The following is a 9,621-nucleotide window of genomic DNA, read 5'->3' as shown; positions in this document are numbered from 1 at the left end:
CAGAACAAGCGCGAACGATCGTGCGTCACAGCCCGGTACTTGAAGCGCACTACTGAAACATAAAGCAGGACGCACGAAACGAACGAACAGGTACACACAGGACGAGCGCGAACTAAATGTCGCAGTTGTTAGTTATTTCTGTTTGAACAGCGCGCTCCTTTCGTAAACGCGGCCGCTGGAGCGAGCGAAGTGACCTTCGTACGCTCTGTGACTTCAGCGCGGACATCGCAGGGAAAGCCCAAGACATACAACCCCCGATCCACCACCCCCCCGCCCGCCCCCTTCTTTCCTTGAGATGAGCGCACGAAGGCGACCACGCCCTGTAGGGCGAAGAGCCTCGGCGTTCGCAGGCGCGGGGCTACGACCTTTAAAGCACGCCCAGCGCACACATCGCGCCATCTCGCTGGTGAGTAAGAAAGCACACTCAAGTAAATGGTGTATATAAATAGCTCGCCGTTAGAAAGACGCTACTCTCCGTGGCTTAGCCGTCTAACGCCGCGCGTTTCAGAGCAAGAGGTCGGCCGCTCGATTCCGCGCGTCGGAAAGTATTTCTGAATCATTTTTCTTTGTGGCTTTTCTATATATACATACAAATATACACATACTTTGCATGATGGCGGCGACGGCGACGTCAAAAATCAGCCGAGACGTCCGAGAGAACAATGTACATAGTGCTTCTGATTAATTTAGTTTTTTTCTTATTCCTTTATTCTTTCTAGTTTTTCTTCTTTCGTGCGTTTCTTCAATACTACTATCATGTTGATCGGATAGCCGGTTGTAATGTAGCCTACCTTCCCATGCTTTGTTTTTTTTTTTTCATATATCTGATCCTGGATCTCACTTGTTCTTTCTGCATGCATGGATCCCGCAAACCCAGTTGAAAAATACGCAGCCCGTGTCTCGAATGTTATTGCAGTTTACGGCAAACCGACAATTCAGACATCATTTCTGGTTGTTGTGGCGCATACGACCGGTTTGGCGGATTCCTGTGTGAACTGGGCAGGCGTTTTTTGATGGGACCACACAGGCGTGTTTTGGCATGGCGGTTTCTGGTGCAATTTGTCGTTGGCCTAGCCGTAATTTTATGTGGATCAGCGCCGTTGCTAGACGTTGAGTCGGTGATGCACGTTTCATGATGCAGAATGGAATAAAAGGGTCAAAATAGAGTAGATACCAGGTATGAGCAGAGTATGTTTTAATGCTTATGACTCAAAGCATTCATTTTTACATGGCTAGCTGAGAACAGCAGGGATGACGCTGTTTCAAATGGAAAGAGACGTACGTTTATTTTTTGTTTCGCCATCACCTGAATTCCGATCACACTTGAGACCACCACATCCATATATTCTTTCCGGCGTGCTTTGCTTCCTCTTCGGAAAGGCCCCCTGCAGCACTATAGTGTCCTGAAAAAGACTAGAACGGCAATTCATCGTTAGATGGCTGTAAGTAAATGATGTGAGGTGAATAACTGCGCTGTAGATTTGTGCTCAGCGTTTTAGACACACATATCAACTCATGAACGACCGTGAAATGCACAATGCAGAACAGTCATTAAACTGTTCACTGACCAAAACGAAAAGTGAAACTTTAATGTCGTTTCGGCTCCCCATACCGAAACCTTGTTCACAATAAAAACCCATGAAATATCCACAGCGTAATTAAAGAAATTCAATTCCATGCTGGGCTACGACATTTCGCGACGAACGTATTTACAAGGGCGCGCAATTGCATAATGGCGACAGAGTTAAAAATGAGTGCGTCTTTTCCACTGGTGCGTGTTATAAACATTTTCACATAGAAATTCTTATAAAGTAGGGGTGCATCTTATACAGAAGTGCGACTTTTACACTAGAAATACGATATATAAGGTCCTTCAGAGCGTCTGTTGCGCTTGGTGGCAAGAACGACTGAGTGAGTGAGAGTGGGGCGAGCGGAGCACAGGAAGAGGGAGGCAGGTGGGATAGGGGTGCGAGCGGTGATACGGCGGGGACCTTCGACGGCGGCGACGCAATGCCGCGCGCGTTCGGCGCGCGCACCGTTTCATTTGATTCCTGCGCCGAAGCCGGGAGGTGAGACCGTCTACTACCTTCGACAAAGCTTCCTCACTGCGCTAAAATGATGGTTTTCATTTCACAATCCACGGTAAAGGTGGCGAAAGTGAAGGCGACCAATATAACCAGTTGTGCACGGAGCTTATTTCTTTTAACCTCGAATAGCTGGTGCGCTAGAACCAAACTGCTCAAGGCCTAAACATTCCCTCTTAAATCACCGGCCACTGCAACCCAAAGCGATGCTTAAGAGAAGGGAGCTTCAACGGTGACGGCGGGGTGCGGGACTAAGCAGCTTCGCTCCCAAGTTTGTTGTGTGCTGATGTGTTGAATAAAATGCAATGCTGAGATGTGACACTAAGTCTTCTTTGTCTTTGTTATGTGTTCCTAATAAGGTACTGTCAGCTTTACTTTGCACGCAGATTTCGTACAGCACGTGCATGGGTAGTTCTCTCTTAATATCTCGTACCATGAAAGATTTTTACATGTAATTACATATACGGATATATTAATGCATGCATCTGCTGCCAAAGGCGTGCAACAGATGTACTCGAAAAGTGTCTAACATAGAAATATTTTTTGTAATGCGTATGTTTGCCCGAGACTTACCAAATGAATCTGTGCACCATTACAGACGTCAGTGGACAAAATCGAGATCACAATTCAATCTTTCATTTGTAGGGCACAGACAACGCCACAGTCAGTGGCATTATCCTCTTGCGAATTAAGTGTGTAGAGTACATATGTTTTGTTCTTTGCATAGACAGCAAGGCCTCCTGCGATTTATTATTTTTTCTTATTTCACAGTTTTAGTTTAGGGTTAGTGTGATAGCGCACGTAAAGGAAATAGCGTAACCGTACTGTGGACCTTGTTGTGGTGAGCTCGTTGTAGTTGAACGGGATAGCGTTGCCATGCCGAAGTTGTGTCTGCATACTCAATATTAGTTAGTGCGAAACATTTCGACAAAAGACATCAACAAACACATTGTGCATACCAGATTGGGAGATGTACACATCCACACCAACCTGCCGTGTTTTTTGCTTACACAACACGTCAAACTGGTGTCCCCACCAGAACTCTCCATACCAGGCACGCGTCCCTACCAGAAGTCACCACACCGGGCGGCGTCCCTACTACAAATCACATCAGGCTGATGTGCCCACGAGACCAGACCACGCCAGGTTGTTGTGCGCCTCAGGACAGGCTATTAGACTCGTTTGAAAACCAAAACACACCTGCACGCATCAAACCCACTCTGGTGGGTTTTTCGATTGGGACGCATCCAGCTTAAATAGGTTTTAATTTATTTTGCACCATTATCGTATACTTCAACCTGGACTAAACGTTGAGCACTGGTGGCTCGTAAATGAAGAACACAACGGTGCGACGACGCTGTGTCAAACAGATCCCAGCGGTGCCATGACCCTAAAAATTCCGTTATATGCCGTGGAAAACTGCAGTGTGAAACATATTGCAAAACTGGCAAGGAAAAAAAATATTCGGCAGATCCTACGCACTGTGGGAATCAACGTAATGCGAAGGAGCCTGCAAGGAGTTGCATACATTGCCTTGTTTGTAGTTGAGGTACAATCATGTACGTGCACTTGAGGTGCATGCATGTACAATCAGGCATATAGCACGCCACTGAAACGTATTGGCAATGTATGGCATGCCAGTTAGGTTTGTCAAGCGCTCATGTCGTGCCATGCCAATTTTCGCACGTAACCAGTTTAAAAAACGGCCGGAAGCGCTCCAATACAATGTCGTATAAATGATGCCATATATAACTTGCTAGTCATTTTTTCATGTTTCCACCTGTCATTTATGCTCGCCAATCAGTCTCGTCACGTAATACCAATTTTGGTGTCTATCATGCTAGCGAAACAGCCGCGAGCGCACCATGAGCACGGCATATAAGTCATGCCATACATGACATGCATGTCATGTTTTTCATGTTACCACCTGTCATATATATTCCTCGTACAATCACGTCACGCAATACCAATTTCGGTGTGTATTTAGCCAGCGAACCAACCCCGAGCACACCATGAGGGTGGCATGTAAATCATGCTGTGTATGACATGCATGTCATGATCTCCATGTTATCACTTGCTCATTATGTTCGTCATACAGTCACGTCGCGCAGCACCGATTTTGGTGTAAATGAAATTACCGAAACCGCCACGAATGCACCATGAGCGTGGCAATTAAGTCATGCCATACATGACATACATATAATTATTTTCTTTTTCCCACCTGCCCTTTGTGTTCCTCATACAGTCTCATCACGCAACACCAATTTTCGTGTAAATAAACCTAGCGAGACGGACGCGAACACACAATGAGCGTGGCATGGAAATCATGCCGATCATGACTTGCATGTCATTATTTTCGAGTTATCAACTGTCATTTAGGTTGGCTATACAGTCATGTCATGCCGTATTTATTCTGGTATACATTGCAGTAATGAAAATGCCACTAGAGCACAATGTCGTAAGCTGCTAGATAGATACATAGGTACTCTCAAAGTCGCAGAAGTTCGCTAAGAAATGCTACGCGTTTAAAAATATGTCAGTTTTAAATGCGAAGCATTTCTTAGCGAACCTTCGGCACTTTGAGCGTATCTATCTATCTATCTAGTCGCCTACGTCTGGGTGCTCTCATGATCACCTCCTTAATTTGGTGTAGACCAAAATTGGCATGGGAGTGTAAGACGATCTGATGAATATGACTGTCGGGTCATGACATTCATAACGTGACAATCCTGTCGCGTACGTCGTCAAACACTTTCCTCTAGACACGTGGGGCACATACCCATTTACCACGGGCCGCGGTGTACGGGTATGCGCCACAGGTGATTGACAGTTTACATCTACCGAGGAACGGCAAGAACATCAATTGGTAACTGAAATGCTAAAGCGTTAAGGAAAACAAAGATCGGCAGCCCTGACTCAACGAATAGAAAGAATGAAAATTAGGATCCCAGCAGGAATCGAACCCAAGCATTCTGCGTGGCAATCAGGTATTCTACCACTGAGCCACGCCAGGTCTATAAACTGGTTTGGAAACAGCCTACGCAGGTGTAATATCGGCGCAACGTCAACTGTGGTTGTGGTGCTGGCTATCTAATTTTACAAGAAATCAATAAACACTACATGATATTCCTACGATGTGTACTCCTACGATACAGGCGTCATATCAGATTAACGTCTGTAGTTCCAGTGTTGGCTCCGCTTTTATAGCAGTCTAATAAACATCACGTTTGTACTCCTATGAATTATCAAGCTATATTGAAGCATTGCTCGACCCCGGAGGAATACATTAACGAGAGTTACATATGATATGCACATCACCGCACCGTAAAATGCACTTCGTCCACCAGAACGACGCAGTGTCCTCTTCATTTCTTACGAGGCTGGGCGATGGCCTCATGCTGACCGAGGATGATGCCAGATTGATTGACAGCCACTTTGTAGGCTAGGTTACGTCGGCCACATACGCCCAGGTAGTTTACAAATACGGCAAGCGCCATCCACTGATGTTGGTCTACGTAGCACTATCCAGGTCTACCAGCCTTGACGGCCTATAGACCTTATGCAAAATTGCTGCCATCTGTCGGAGGTTTGACGAAGGTACCGATTCGGCGCCATGTTGGAGGCTTGTGTCCGAATCGTATTGCTGTCGCTGCTTTTATTCTTGCTTGTACCTGAATTGATCGCCGGCAATCGGGGCATAAAAACGTCAGACGAGCCTGTACACGCTAGCCGCGTTTTGTTTAGTTTTTACGCTGACAATTATTACGTGTGAAGAACTGCCTCGCAACGAGAAAAAAGTACAAGTTTGTCACCGAGTCACATGCAAGCCTGTCGTCATGGAGAATGAAGCTTTGCGCTTGGTTATAAATTTTGTCTGTTTTCAGTGTAGCGACAGAAGCGTTGCTAGCTATCGGAATATCCTGCGTGCAGTGTAGGATGATTGGGAGGAGGCATTAGCGCGCGACGTGGCTAGGCACAGCGATCATGGTAAGAGTGCTGTGGACCCATTTCAAAGCGTATTTCATAAGTGACAGCCTACGTTGACGTAATGTTTGAGTATGTTATTTTAAATAAAACATTGTCCTGTTGGTTATTTTTGAAACAAGAAGTATTTCACTGCTGTAGTCACCGACGTATGTTTTGCATGGAATTACCGCACGGTTAAAATGTAAGACAGGTCCGCTTCTCACGCACGTGACAAGTGAACATGAAACGCGTTAGTTGCTCCAAGAAGTAGGCACCGATTAGCGGGTATTTTAACGAGTATCCTTCCGACATGTACGCGTAAATGACACGATCCACCAAGAATATTCGCGTTCACATCGTCGCTTTCGGGGCCTACTGGCGCCTTAAAATTTCTGCCCGTTGCAGCAAGACATTTTCGCGTCGCCGAATGAAGGCTTGCGAAACCATCTCAGCGCGTAATAACGGTAGCGCACCCACGGTCGAATGTAACGCATCTGCGGGAACGGCATTTGTTTAAGTTTCATACAAAAAGTGCCACACACAAGCATCTGTTAACATTTCATAGCACACAGGGGTGGATGCAGGATTTTTCCGAAGGGGGATCAGCGTCAGCTGGGAGAATCTGATATGCGCTCTTCTTGGGGTACAAATAAAAAAGTGGGGTGGAGTCAAATGATCCGGGCCGCCCCTCTGCATCAGGCAGTATTAGCACATGAAATGCTTGAAAAATACGCATAGGGAAGCAGTACGCTCGCAAAGCCTCCCACCAAATAAAGGCTACCGTGTTAAACTTCACAGTCGAAAACAAACTCGCTCCAGCATGGTCGGTCCGTTCGCCGAGAATCGATGATACGCACGAGATACCTAACATGTAACTGTTATCTCAATGGGATAAACAAAGTAATGGTGTCATCAACCGCGCAGGCATGCGCGAGTAGCCGCGACGCAGCTTTGGAGCGCTCACACGAAGCCGGTTTGTCTATGCCTGCAAGTACACGGCGCGAAAACTGTCTCGTTCCGGCATGACACGGAAGAGTGTTCTCTAAATGAGTGCCGATGCTGTCACATATCGCATCTATTAGGAACGGCGAACGTAAACACGGCGTTAGTCGTCAGCAGTAGCCGGAGCAACGTAACAATCTGCCGGCCTTGCGGCCGACTAGAAACGGCAGATTCTAGTTTCCTGCAAACCTTTTTTCAGTATCCCAATTTCCTCAATCTCAGCAACACGGCACACGAAATATGTCGACACTGCCGTTCCCATCAGCCGCCAGACGTCTATACGTACGCTCCGTGTGTGCACATGCGAAGTGCGCTTAGCCTTCAGCATGGCGGAAATACGCACGGCGGCCGCTAGATGGCTGCCCCAACGCGAAGGGTGACTACAGGTTCCGACATGCCGCCGGCTCCATCGACACACAATATTTCGACGCAGTGACCGAGGCATCCACGATTTCCAACAGCTGTACTATACATCATACTTCACTACCCATGGACCCCTCGTCACCGCGATCACGACCGGTTCCGATAAAAGTCATGACCAGCTGCTGGCGCTCACTGATCACGATGACGATGGCCTTGTTCAAGAACTCTCAAGGACTTCTTCCACACAAGCACACGGGTTCGCGAAACGTGCGTGCGTTCTCCATCATAAGGGACACGTATATGCACTACTTATCAGCTTAAGGCTTCGGGTGATGGTAATACCTACGTTGCCATTGGCAGCGTTACCCAACTGTAAACAAACAGTTATATAACACATATGCGGCGCTTCAACATATATGTGTGCGTATAAAATTTATACAAATCTTTAGCATCATTTTGTAACGTTTCGCTCACTAAAAAAATTATCCACAGTCACCTTCCCGCCGCATGCTTCGCATAACATCGACTCCCACGGTACGTGGGATCTGCCGAATTTTTTTCTTTAGATTTCTTTGTATAATTTTTCCTGTTTTCTTGCGCTTGATATAAATATTGATGTCACGCAAATAAATCCTATTGCAGTCCAGCGATGTTCTACATGGGCCACGCTATATCGCTTACTCGCCCTTTAAGTAAAAGTAATAAAGTATGCTCTTATTGGAATTCTCGAGTCACCCCTACTTAAAAACCGGTTTGATCTTATTGTAGCCAAGTTTATCAGCGATCCTATTTCTTTTCGTCAGTACTTTAAAAGGCGTAATGCTTACTTTTCGAAAAGGAGTTTCGAAAATTATTATTTATCATTATAACATTTGGTTTGAATTTGCTCTAATCCTGTCTTTGCAACTAAACGGCTGCATCTTTACTTTTTTTGCAGACTTGCAAGAGAGGCCTCTGTGACTATCACCAATGGCTCAACTGAGACAGTACTACTTTTGTCAATACTGAAGTGACAATTCAAAAACTGGAAAGAAAATAAAGATCTTACGGTAATCTCAGTATCCATATTTCATTCGGGCTGGTCTCTAACAAGCCTAAGGAATCTTACTTCAAACGGGCAACTTCAGGCAATAAAGTCATTTCTGAAGCCTTCGCAACCCAAAAATAAACGTTTTCTTATACACTATAAGGCGAGGTCTTGGCTGAGACTATTAGTTACTTCCTAATTTTAAACGCATTACACCGTCTTCATCCCTACTGATGATATGCCTCCAATCGATCATTTACGTTTATTCGTATATAAAGCTGTGTATCTAAAGCGGCAGAGGATGTATCAGCTAGCGGTAGAAACTTGCCCCACATTAACACGCGATCGCCCGGCCCTTTCAACAACCTCACATATGTACCGGCACTATTATCATTCAGAAATTACTTTTTTGGGAACACTCGCTGTGAATGTATTGTGAGCGCTTCTAACGCGCTATTACCATTTATGTACTAAAAATCAAGGTAAGAACGATGGTAAGTACTACGAGTCGACTGACTACAGCGTACTCTCTAAAATTTACAACGTAAGCGATTCATTATTTGCTGCTGTATAGCTTGCTATTCAAAGCACTGGCGTGGCTGACACAGACTGCGCAGTAACCGTCTTATGGACCTTCGGACTATTAGTTGCTGGACAAGTTGTTACTTATATAAATGAAAATATCAAATATGCACGTGTGGGTAAGTACACTGTAAGAGGTCCCATACCACAATGCCGAAAAGAGCCCTCCAGTTATAAAATTACACGGTGATAAGTACAGAAATATGACAGGAAAACAGCATTGAGAAACAAGTGATAATGGAAACAAAAACGCCAAGGAGTAATAAATGTCATAACAATAGAATACAGATGAATAATTCGAAAACGGACAGCTAAACATAGGGGAAATGTAGATGCTTTATGAGTGCAGAATACAATGAACATGCTAATTTCTAGGCATCGTTAATGTTAATTGTTTAGTACCTAGCAGTAGAGTATTCCAAAACTGAATAAGCGCGGAAGTCGCATGGACGTAGTAAATTATTGCTAGACGGAAACCAGTAGCTTTCTCACCGGTCACTTCACCGGTCACTTCATCGGCGGTCGCATACAGAATTCAAGTCAACCTTCGTCCAACAAGACGTTCTCGTGGAGTTAACGTGTAAGGTTCTTCTGCAC

The sequence above is a fragment of the Rhipicephalus sanguineus genome, chromosome 8, assembly GCF_013339695.2.
Source record: "Rhipicephalus sanguineus isolate Rsan-2018 chromosome 8, BIME_Rsan_1.4, whole genome shotgun sequence".
Lineage (NCBI taxonomy): Eukaryota > Metazoa > Arthropoda > Arachnida > Ixodida > Ixodidae > Rhipicephalus > Rhipicephalus sanguineus.
The sequence above is the reverse complement of the archived record's forward strand: the minus strand, read 5'-3'. Positions refer to the sequence as shown.